The sequence below is a fragment of the Psammomys obesus genome, unplaced genomic scaffold (genome assembly GCF_907164565.1).
Source record: "Psammomys obesus unplaced genomic scaffold, mPsaObe1.curated_primary_1811, whole genome shotgun sequence".
NCBI lineage: Eukaryota > Metazoa > Chordata > Mammalia > Rodentia > Muridae > Psammomys > Psammomys obesus.
Window position 1 is genome coordinate 18,874,848 of NW_026596046.1, and position 12,291 is coordinate 18,887,138.

Here is a 12,291-nt window from a genome sequence, read left to right on the forward strand (position 1 = left end):
AGACCCTGTCTTTAAATAAATAAATAAATAAATAAATAAATAAATAAATAAATAAATACATAAATACATAAATAGGGAAAAGAAAACCTATAAGGGGTGAGGATGCAACTCAGAGGCAAAACACTGGCCTAGCATGCATGAAGCCCTAGGTTTCATCTACAGCAACACATATACATAAAATATGCAGAGGTTTATCATAACTACTCTTAAGTTATTTTTTCAAGGTGTTTTGTTTTTTGTTTTTGTTTTTTGCTCTTTTGTTGTGTGTGTGCGAGGTGATAGTTTTATTGATTTGTTAAAATGAAATCCAAATATATTGGCTATTCCTTGCCTGGAGCCCTTGAGCTCAAGCAACCCCTCTACCCCAGGCTCCTGCGCAGCTGGGGACCTCAGGTGCATAGCAGAGCACCAGGTCATCTTTCTCAGGCCTTTAAACTCAACTTACAAGTTTCATCCTTTGTGGAAGTCCAGCATGTTTGGTTCTTTTTTTTTGTTTGTTTTTTGTTTTTTTACAAGTCACTTCTTAAACATTTTTTAAATGTTATTTGTTGTTGTTGTTGTTGTTGTTGTTTTGAGACAGGGTTTCTCTGTATAGCCCTGGCTGTCCTGGAACTCACTCTGTAGGCCAGGCTGGCTTCAAATCTCTGCCTCCCAAGTGCTGGGATTAAAGACATGTGCCACCATTGCCCAGCTTTAAAATCTGTTTTATATGAAGAGGGCTTTTTTTTTTTTTTTCAATTTTATTGTTTTGTGTATGAGTGATTTGCCTATATGTATGTGTGCCATGTGGGTGCCCGATGCCTGAAGTCAGAAGAGGATATGGGATCCCCTCAAACTGGAGTTACAATTGGGAACCAAACTCACATCCCCTTAACTGCTCTTAACTGCTGAGCCATCTCTCCAGTCTCCATGAATGGGTGTTTTGTCTATGCGAATGTCTCTGTACCATGTGTGTTCCTGGTGCCCTCAGAGGTAAGAAGAAGGTATTGGCTCCTCTGGGACTGGAGTTCTAGCCATTTGTGACCCATGTGGGCACCGGGAATCAAACCCACGTTCTGTAGAAGAATAGCTACTGCTGCTCTGTCTCTGAGCCATCTCTCTAGACATCACAAGTAACTTTTGGAAACCAAACACTTTTGGTTGCATTCAGTAACTTGGTTACTTCTGTACCCTCAAGCACTTAAAATAATGTCTATATTTGATTTTCTTTTTAATTCAGTTATCTAATGGCAAGTAGGGAACCACCTATAGGTTAATAAAAGGGTCACATGGGACAAGGGGACAGGTGTCTTCCTATGTTAGGATGAAGTTGTTTTTATGTGTAATTCCAGGTGTGTCATTTATGAGGTTCGAAGGAGGGCAGTCCAGATCCGATGGTGCACAATTCTAGGTGTGATCCATCTTGAATGTAAGATGGCTGCCATCTCTGCAATTAAAATTAGGGCAGTCCTCGTCCAAGGTCACTGAGTGTGGGGATGAAGTGCTTTAGAGCCATTCCAGCCTGGCTTGGCCTCCATTGTGATTTCCAGTCTGAGGATTTGCAGAGAGACAGAGCCAAAGTTTGTGTTAACAGGTCTTTGAGATGGTGAGGAAAGGCAGTTATTGGCAAGCCTCAGAGCCTGGGTTTGAGGCCCAGGTCCTCCACGGTGGAGGTGGATGGAGAACAAGGACTCACACTCTGTGAAAGTTATCCTCTCAGCTCCACGTGGGCAGTGGGGCATTGTGCAGGAGCACGCACAAGCCTCCATTGTTCCAACATGCCAGCTCTGTTCGCCTTGGAGACCTGCTGCATGTCAGGTGTCTCAAAGGGAGACTCACACCCTCTTCACAGGATTTTCAAGAGCCAGGGAGAGGTCACTGGGTGCCTTCGGAAACAAGCAGCTTTCCAAGATACCTGCACCTATCTTGAGGGTCAAAGCCTTTCCAGGACACCCTGCCATTCAAAAAGAGAAGAGAACGCCCCATCACCCTCCACCCTTTTCATTGCTGTTGCCTCACAACTTTTGTTTCTTCTTTCCTTGTCATGGTCTTGATTAAAGCTCTTCTTTGCAGCAATGGCTCCACTGAAAATCATCTCAGCTGCCTAATTCTGTAACCTACTGAGCGGCATGAAACTATCTAAACTCATCTTTTTACCTCATTGGCATGAGCCCACAGACGGGCTGCCTATATCGAGTATTTTTTAATCTCTTTCTCCCTTCTCCACCCCAATCCCTTCCAGCACCCCAACAACACCAGGTAGGAGAGAAAGAAAGTTAGTGAGGAAGAGAAGAGTAGGTCTCTTAGCTACTTCCTACTGTTCCTTGGACAACTCTAATTTTCATTTTAGAATATCTCTAACTTCTTCTTGTCAAACTGCATCAACAGCAACCAGGAGCAACAGGGGGAAGAGGGGAACAGCAGCTTTCTTCTATCTCAGACCCCCCCCACACACACACACACAGGCACACACTGGTATTCATATCCTCTCAGAGTTTTCAGAATTAAACTATCTGCAACTGGCAAATATCACCACCCCCACTTCCAGCACAGTTAACAGCTGTGAACAAACTAAAGCAGCTCCATACATCTGGGATTAAAACACAAACATGTTTAGATAACATCACTGGGCTCTTAAAGACGCCAAAACTTCCACTATAGCTGCTCTTGCACTAGATGCCAATTAAGAACAGAAAAATGCAAAACTGTGTTATAGATAATGGCCCGGGTCATATAACAGCTCTAGTTACCACCCAATATGGTGGTACATATATATTTTTTCCTTTTTTTAAAATTTTTTCACTTTGTATCCCAGCTGTAGTCCCCTCCCTCTTCTCCTCCCTCACCCCTCCCCCAGTCCACTGATAGGGATGGTTCTCCTACCTTTCCCTCTGATCTTAGCCTATCATGTCTCATCAGGACTGGCTGCATTGTCTTCCTCTGTGGCCTGGAAAGGCTGCTCCCCCTCAGGGGGAGGTGATCAAAGAGACAGCCCTTGTTCCCCTTACTAGGGTTCCCACTTGGACATTGAACTGCCATGGGCTACATCTGTGCAGGGGTTCTAAGTTATCTCCAGGCATGGTCCTTGGTTGGAGTATCAGTCTCAGAAAAGACCCTGGGCCCAGATTTTTTGTTGCTTTCCTTGTGGAGCTCCAGTCCTGTCCAGATCTTTCTATCTCTTCCTTCTTTCATAAGATTCCTTGCACTCTGCCCGATACATATATATTAATCATAACACTTGAAGGGACAAGACAGGAGGATAACAAATTTAAGACAGCCTGGGCCACATAGTGAGAGCTTGTTCCAACAACAAAGTAAACAAATGAAGACATTCTTTTCAATTTTTTGACGATGTAAAAGCTACATGTTCAATAGGAACCATATTTCAAATTTTAAACTAATTTTTTTTCTTGGGCTAGAGATAGTCAGTAGATGCTCATCTTTGGGATAATGTAAGTGTTCTGCGCAGTGAGATTAAGCTGTGACATCCACTAAGCTGGCTGTGTTAGTGAATTTTTGTTTTCAGCGTATGTGGGTTGTTGGAGACATGTCACCATAAGCAGAAGAGAATCTATGTTACCATTTTTTGTTTGTTTGTTTGTTTGTTTGTTTGTTTGTTTGAGACAGGGTTTCTCTGTGTAGCCCTAGTTGTCCTGGACTCACTGTGTAGACCAGGCTGGCCTCAGACTCACAGAGCTCTGCCTGCCTCTGCCTCCCTGAGTGCTGGGATTAAAGGCATGCAACCACACCCGCTATGAATCTGTATTTCATTAGTAGAAAGATGGGTGAGCAAGAGACATCAGGATTTCTGAAATGATTTTTAAATCAAGGTAAATTTTGAACTCACAACAAATTATGATACCATTTTTGCTTTAAAATAGATAAACTTCTGTCTTTGTTTGAGTTTTATTGCTGTGAAGAGACAACATGACCAAGGCAACTCTTATAGAGGCAAACATTTAATTGGGGCTGGCTCACAGTTTCAGAGGCTCAGTCCATTATTATCATGGTGGGAAGCACGGCAGCAGGGTGCAGGCAGACATGGTTCTACCTCTTCAATCTGAAGGCAGCCAGAAGGAGCCTGCTGTTTGCACTGGGCAGAGCCTGGGCATAGGAGTCCTGAAAGCCCACCTACCCAGTGACACACTTCCTTCAACAAACTATATGAGGCCACGCCTCCTACTAATTCCACTCCCTATGGCCAAGCATTCATAGAGGTTTCCATAGCGGCACATGAACAAATAATGACGGCCAGATTTAATGAGTAATCTGAAGTAAACTCACTCCCATCTGCTACACCTGCAATGGGCACAAAAACACATTCCAAGAGCAATTTCCTGTTTTTGAAGAAACTGAGGTCATCAGTCTTGTTTTGTTTTCTTGGAGTTTTCTCAGAAGTACTCAGAAATATCCTCTCCCAGGACTCTAATCTTGGACCATGTGCTGACAAAGGAGGAGGAAGAAGAAAAAGAAGAGGAGAAAACAAAGTCTGGAGTAATGATGCATATCTGTATATCCCAGGGGTCAGGAGCCTGAGACAGGAGAATAGTGAGGTCCAAGACCCTCTCTTGGGGTTTGGAGTGGGGGATCTGGGATGATGGTGCTTGTCTTTCATGCCTAGAAGCAAAGGCAGGCAGATAGCTATGAGGTCCAGGTCAGCCTGGTCTACACAGAGAATTCTAGATAGGCCACAGTTACATGATACAACCCTGTCTCAAAAAAAAAAAAAAAAAGAAAAAGAAAAAAGCATTCAGGACAGTGGGTTCTTTGGGTAGTACCGGATTTGTATGGGCCTAGTTTGTTTATGTCTCTATGATCTCCACAGTATAATACTAGAAATAAAATCTTGTCAGCGAAGACAAACACAAATAAAGCTTATTAAATACTAAATCAATCTGTAAATAAAAGTTAAATGGCAAAATGATGAGCTGTCTGGACATTTTAGGAAGTCACATTGGTTCATGACCTCAGAGTCTTTATAAGCTTATGGGAGGGGAACAATCTTAACAGAGTAGCTTGAGATAACACCATAATATCAATAAAGGTTTCCCTTGGCCTGGAATAACTTTAGCCTGTCACCTGCCTGGGAATCTCCCACTTACCTTCCCAGACCCGATGAAATGTTGCTTTCTTCCCTCAATTAATCACTATCTCATTGAGTTCCCAGTTGCAGTTTGAAAATCATGTATCTTCAAAAAGAAGTAGGAGACGTTTTCACATGTAAGTCCTTCTGCAACCATGATAGGTCTTAGAATCACCACAAAGCTAACAAACAAAAACCAACTACCTAAGTACCTCATAAAAAAACCAGCTGGAGAAGAAACCTACCATTGCCTAAAGGTGTGTGACATCAGAGATGGGTATGTGGCTCAGCTGATAGAGAGAATGCTGATATGCATAAAACTCTGTATTTAGTCCCCGGGTGCTTTACAAACTGCGAATGGTGGTACATGCCTGTAATACCAGCACTCAGTAAGAGCAGGATTCCTGTGCGGTTGAGGCCAATCTGGGTGACATAGAAAGACTCTGTCTCAAAAGAAGAAAAAGAGAAGGAGAGAAAAAAAGAAGGAGAAAGAAAAGAAGATGAAAAGAAGAAGAAGGAGGAGGAGGAAGAGGTGGAGGTGCCCACTTGGTTTTTAATAGAAAACTAATACAAATATTCAGGGACGTTTTGGATATTTGAGGAGTCTGAGGTCCCCCTAATTAGCACTGCCAAATAAACAGATAAGAGAAGCTTGTGCAAATAAAGACTATCGGCTAGCTGAGTGCCTTACTTCTCTCTGACAGGTCTGATGTAGCTCATAAAAATCTGGTCCCACAATCTGAGTTCATTTCTTCATTCCTACCCACTGAACACCCTGGATGACCCGGTTCTAGAGATAGAAGGAAGAGCGCTCCACTTGCTGACAGGGAACCACCACGGAGGCTTACTTCCAGCTCCGGTGTTGGCCTCTGTGACCCTTTAAAGTGGTGTCATAGCTTAGTTCTCCCTGACCTCCTCACATGAAGAAAAGCTCTCTTGCCCCGTCCTTCAGGTATTCAGAGATTTTGTGTCTTGTGCAGTTCCAGCCAGGTCTAACTTCAGACACTTCATCTCTTGATTTTCAGAAAGGAGCAAAAGCTCCAACTACCTGTTTATAATGACGATCATTACTCACTGTTTTCCAAGTTCTAGAACATGCTGGTGTTTTGTATAGTGTCAGAACTGTGTATTCAAATGCTGATTTCTATTCCCAGAGACCTGGTTGCGGTCTGGACTTTGGCGTTGTAACTGTTATGAAGCATCTCCTGTCTTGGTGCGTTGTAAACATGGTTCTCCATCACCTTAGTGTGATTGGTCAAATAAAGAGCTGGACAGCTGATTGCTGGTCAGGAAAGGAGAAGGCAAGACTTCCCAGGCTCAGAGAGGGAGAGGGTCTCAGGTGGACACCAAGGGATTTGTCATCAGGACATAGATGGAGAAGGAACATCCAGGACAAGACTAAGATGGCAGGTAATGGGCCATGGCCAGTATAGTTGGGTTAGGATAGCTGAGTATGTGCCCAGAAATCCTAAATAACCTACAGCTTTTAATAACTATAATAGGGCAGGCATAAGGTCCAAGGATTCAAAGTGGAAAATAAATCCCAGGTCTTTCTGACCTTAGAATCAGGGACAAGTCATCACCGACCATCATCTCCCATTTTATGGACAGCATATAGATGAGACGGTTTCGGACCAAGTTTGCTGGGAAAGTCCTGTGTTGAGGATTCTGTACACCAACTGACCTGTGAGAACTTCCATGACTGTGGAGAAGTGGAATGTCAACAGATCCAGTGTCTTGTGCGATCTTCAGTCTCTTTAGTAGCTAATTATCACCCACCTCTGTGTCTGACCAGCATTCCATTTACTATCTGGTTAAACCTTTGAAATGCATTCTTAGCTGACCACTCACTTCTACCTAGCCCTAGCTAAGAATGTCCTCAGATAGCATCTGAGGCCCAGAGCAGAGCTTTTTTTGTCCTGCTGAAGCCCACCTGCCTGATGTCCTCATCGGAGGATTTGCTAAGTCCTTTGATTTCTTTCTTACTTTTGTTCTGAGACTGTAAAAGCTCATTAAACTGTTCCCGTGATAGAACATGAACTTCAGACAACCTTAATCCCTGCTCTGGGCCAAGGTCACTCGTATTTGGCTTAGAATAAAGGCTCTCCTATTCCACTTGAGAGGACAACTGTGCTTTTATCTGTTTGATTGGTTTTGTTGTTTGTTTTTATCAACAAAGTTATTTATGTATTCACTTCCTATCTACCTCTGGAAATTCTTCCTCAAACATTAATTAATTAATGTCCTAGTCCAGTGACATCTTATAGCAGAAAACTAACCCAGGTGTGGTGGTCCACACTGGCAAATGCCAGCAACTAGGGACTTGGAGAAGAGAAGAATAGGATTTTTAAGGCTAACACCAGATGTCTAACAGACATGAGGCCATCCTGGGTTATATGAGATTAAAAACAAACAAACAAACAAACAAACAAACAAACAAACAAAAAAAAACTCTTGCAATGCAAGGCCAGTGGCTATCCAGGAGCCATCCAGATAGTCAGCACCAGATTGGGGCTGCTGGGGCATCCAGCTGTGTAGACTGAGCCGCTACTGTATTTTCAGTCTCTCCATCATTGGACTGTGCAGCCTGTATCATATAAAACAATATAGTTCATCCCCTTTGTACACATCTGTTCTGCCAGTTCTGTTCTCTGGGGAACTCTAATACTCAAAGTGTGGAGAAAGGGGAAGTAATCAGGGCCAGAGATGGCAGTTCAGTGCAGATGAGATTCTGAGACGAGGCTGACAGGTCTCCAGGGATGACAGTGAATTATAAGTATCAATAGCTGACCTGCAGTGTATGCCTTCTAAATGCAATTTTTTTTTTCTGTAACACATTATTGTTCCGGTAGTCTCTGCCATCAGATCCGGGATCTCATACATGCCAAACATGCACCGTACCACTGAGCTACACGCCCTGACATTTGGGTACTCTTTATAAGTATTTGATATGCCTCGTCTTATTTTTTTTAACATTTTGTTTATTTCGGGGGTGTGTATATATGTGTAGAATTCTGCAATTCGAAGAACTGAGATCTGACACATTAATTCATTTTCCAAGGATTGTACACCTTGTTGGTGACACTGGCAGGATTTAAACTGCCCCTGAGCCTCCGAGGAATGAGCTCTGTTTTCCACTGATACGCTTCATTCTCCCCGGGACCAGCCTGCTTACACAATCTCCTTCCACAGATCTGGGAGGCCTCAGCAAACAAAGAATGTGACAATCACGGGCCAGATGTGGCGGTGTGTGCCTCAGTCCCAAGAGTATCACAGACCTGAGGCTGGTGGTCTAGATAGTGAGTTCCAGATAACCAGGGTGAGATGGTGAGTCCCCGTCTCAAAACAAACAAACAAACAAACAAACAAAAAAAAATGTGTGAGTCACAGAGGTGTCACAGCCCTCTCAAGGAACTCTCGGATTTTTTGACAGGGATCTGGGAATACAGCTAGTTGGTTCTCATTTTTGTTTTAAATGGTGATAGTACTCTTTCAGGTTTTTGTTGTTGTTTTCTTTGGTTTTGCTTTGCTTGGTTGTTATTTCAATACAGTGTGTGTGTGTGTGTGTGTGTGTGTGTGTGTGTGTGTGTGTGTAATTGTACATACATGTGGAGGTCAGAGGATAACATGGGGGAGTTAATTCTCTCCTTTCACCACACGGGTCCTAAGACTTGGTGAAGCACTCCTTTACTGGCCGGGCTGTCTCACAGCTCTGCTTGGTTTTGCCTTTTGGGTTTGTTTGTTTGTTTGTTTTGTTTTGTTTGTGACAGGGTCTGGCTTTGTAGCCCTGGCTAGCCTAGATCTCTATAGCCCAAACTGGTCTCAAACTGTGGCAATCCTACTGCCTCCACCTCCTGAGCGTGGAGGTGTATACCTCCAGGTGCACACCTGTATACAGGTGAATACCTACAGACCTCGGTGAAAACTGTCAGTTTTTTACTAGGCCGTATTAAGAGGTTTCCTAGAAATGTTGTTTAAAGGCTTTCAGGCAGTCGTTCTCAACCTTCCCAACGTCGCCACCCTTAATACAATTTCTCATGTTGTGGTGACCCCCAACCATAAAATTGTTTTTGTTGTTATTTCATAACTGTAAATTTTTTTGCAACTGTTTTGAGTTGTAATGTAAATATCTGATATCCTGAATATCTGATATGCGACCTCCAAGGAGGTCATAACCCACAGGTTGAGAACAGCTGGGGGAAGACATCAGAAAGAAAGTTTAGAGAAATGGAGTCAACAAAGCCATGAAGTCAGAAGCATGGCTGTGGTGTGTGCGTGTGACTGGTCCTCCTGAGTGCCTGGCTGCCTTCACTCCAGTCTTCTCCAGGAGCAGAAGCCACACCATGCTTCCCAGAGCCAAAGCGGACCCTGTTTGGGAAGATGCCCTGCCCCTTGGAGAGAGTGGCACCTCCTCTCCTCTTGCATGCCTTGAACTGCTGGCTGATGAGGAACACTTTGGGTGAGAGGAATGAGAACACTTTGTTCCTCCTTGTTCTCATTAGGACTGGTATTGGACGACTGAATTAGGCATGCCACTGGACATGGCAGCACCTGCCGATAATCCCAGTGCTTGCCAGGTGGCGGTTGGATAATCAGAAGTTCAAGGCCATCCTCAACTACCTAGCAAGTTCAAAACCAGCCTGGGCTACATGAGACCCTCTCCTAATTTCCTGTTGCTATGACAAAACAGTGACCAAGTGGACAGAGAAATGGCTCAGCAGACTGCTCTTTTAGAGAACCCTAGTGCAATTCCCAGCACCCACACAGGCTGCTCACAATAGCCGAACACAGCAGCTTCAGGGAGGTCCTACTCATCTAAGCTCCACGGGCAGCTGCACTAATGTTCACACGTGCAATCGAGCGCATGCACACTCTCACACATACACACCTCAACAAATAAATATTAGGAAAAGGTAACAATAAAGACAAAACAAAGAAAACATATTTACCAAAGCCAACCTAGAAAGGAAAGGGTTTATTTCCTTTTAGGAATCGTAGTCCATTGTCAAGAGAAGCCAAGCTAGAACTCAGGAGCAGAAACTGCAGGCAGAAGCCACAGAGAAATGCTGGTATTAGATTGCTCTCCATACCTTGCTATCTTTTTTTTTTTTTTTCTTCTTCTTCTTTTTTTTTTAATACTTCCCATAGCCATCTGTCCATTGGCTGGGCCCTCCCATGTCAATCATTAATAAAGAAAATACCCACAGACCTGCCAGAGGCAAGTCTGGTAGAGACAGTTTCTCACTTGAGGTTTTCTCTTCCCAGGTGACTCTAGTTTGTGCCCAGTTGGCAATAAAATAATGAGCACAGACCCTGTGTCAAAAGACGAAACAACAAACAAACAAACAAAAACAGGTCCATCGGAATAGCACAGAGCATAAGACACTCGCTCTGTAAACATGACCACTTGAGTTCAATCCCTGGGATCTCCAAAAGGTGGAAAGAGAAAACCAGCTCTACAAAGTTGTCCTCTGGCCACCACACATTTGCCACTGCATGCACATGCCCGAAATAATAAATCATGCAGCAATAATAAATCAACGCTTAAAACTCTTTAGAAGCAGAGTAAGCCGGGTGGCTGTGGCAACACAGCTTTAACACCAGCATTCAAGGGGCAGAGGCAGATGGATCCCTGTGAGTCCCAGGATAGGCTGACCTGCAGGGAAAGTTCCAGGACAGCCAGGCCTATGCAGAGAAATGTTGGCTAGAAGAGAAAAAAAAAAAAAAAATTAAGCCAGGCATGATGAAGAGAAGTTGGCAGGTAGAGGAAGTAGGATCAAGAGTTCAAGGTCATCCTCAACTACATAGCAAGTTCAAGATCAACCTATGTTACACAAGACCTTCTTTCAAACCTGAGCCTCTTCCTCAAAATAAGAAAAGGAGGTAAGAAAAATCTTACAGGGCCTCTCGTAAGGTTCCAGACAAGGAAGGACATTCGTGGGCTCATTCACAAACCAGTACGGATCTTTCCAGACACATCCAGGAAGAATTCCTTATCTCTTGAGGTAGCCCGGTAGCCCTTCTCTAGATCCCTCCTTTTTTTTTTTTTCTTGGCATCAAAACCACGTGTCAGGGACTGGGGATGCAGCTCAGTTGGTGGAGGGTTTGCCTAGTGCAATGGAATCCCTGGGTTTGGTGGCCAGCGTGGACTGTGGCAGCTAGGCGTACTGACATCCACCTGGAGCGATGGCGATGTCTGTGTCCCGCTGCTGAGAGGAAGCTGGTACAATCACTGCAGACAATAACGTGGAAATAGTCTGATCAATTACACACCGAGACTGTGCCCTCAGAACTCCATCCCCAGAGACATGTTTACACAACATGTACGAAAACATGCCAGCAGAGCGCCTGCAACACTGAACCCTCTAAGGTACCAGAATGACCACAACAGGAAGACGGATAAACCACAGGGTGTGCTCTGAATACTAACACTGCAGAGATGGATGAGACATAAGGTCTTACTTATATTAGTGCAGACGGCTTTCCCCAGATGACACTGAAAAGGAAGAACCAGGCAGGATGGCTCATGCCTGAAGTCCTAGCGTGTAGGAATCTGAGGCAAGACTACTGCTGGGTGTTCGAGGCCAGCCTGGACTGCACAGTGAGATCCGGACCAGCCTGGGTTACAGGGGGAGAGTCTGTCCAAAGAAAGAAAGGAAGGAAGAAAAACAAACTACTGATGGAAAAAAGACATAGAATACTTAGTTTGATACCCATGAAGAAGTTTAAATGTTATGCAAACATGTCAGTAAATATGTGAGAATTTCTACATAGCACACGAATGAAATACATTTTCTCTTTTCCAGGAGAACAGAAGAAAAGGCTGAGGATGTGACTGGGTCACAGAATTACTTTCTTAGCATATGCAAAGTTCTAGATTGAATTTCCAGCACTCAGAAGGCAGAATTCACAGTAGGAGTCCCAGATAAGACTCTGCCTCAAAAAACAACAAAACAAAACAAAACACCCCCCAACAACAACAACAACAAACCCAGGCATGCCTTTAATCCCAGCACTTTCGAGACAGAGGCAGGTTGATCTCTGAGTTCAAGGCTACACAGGTCTACAAAGCAAATCCAGACATCCAGGGCTACACAGAGAAACCCTATTTCAGAAACAAACAAACAACAACAAAACCATGAAATCCAATTGAAGAAGATTCCAGACATTGATCTGTGGCCTACACACACACACACACACACACACACACACACACACACACACACACA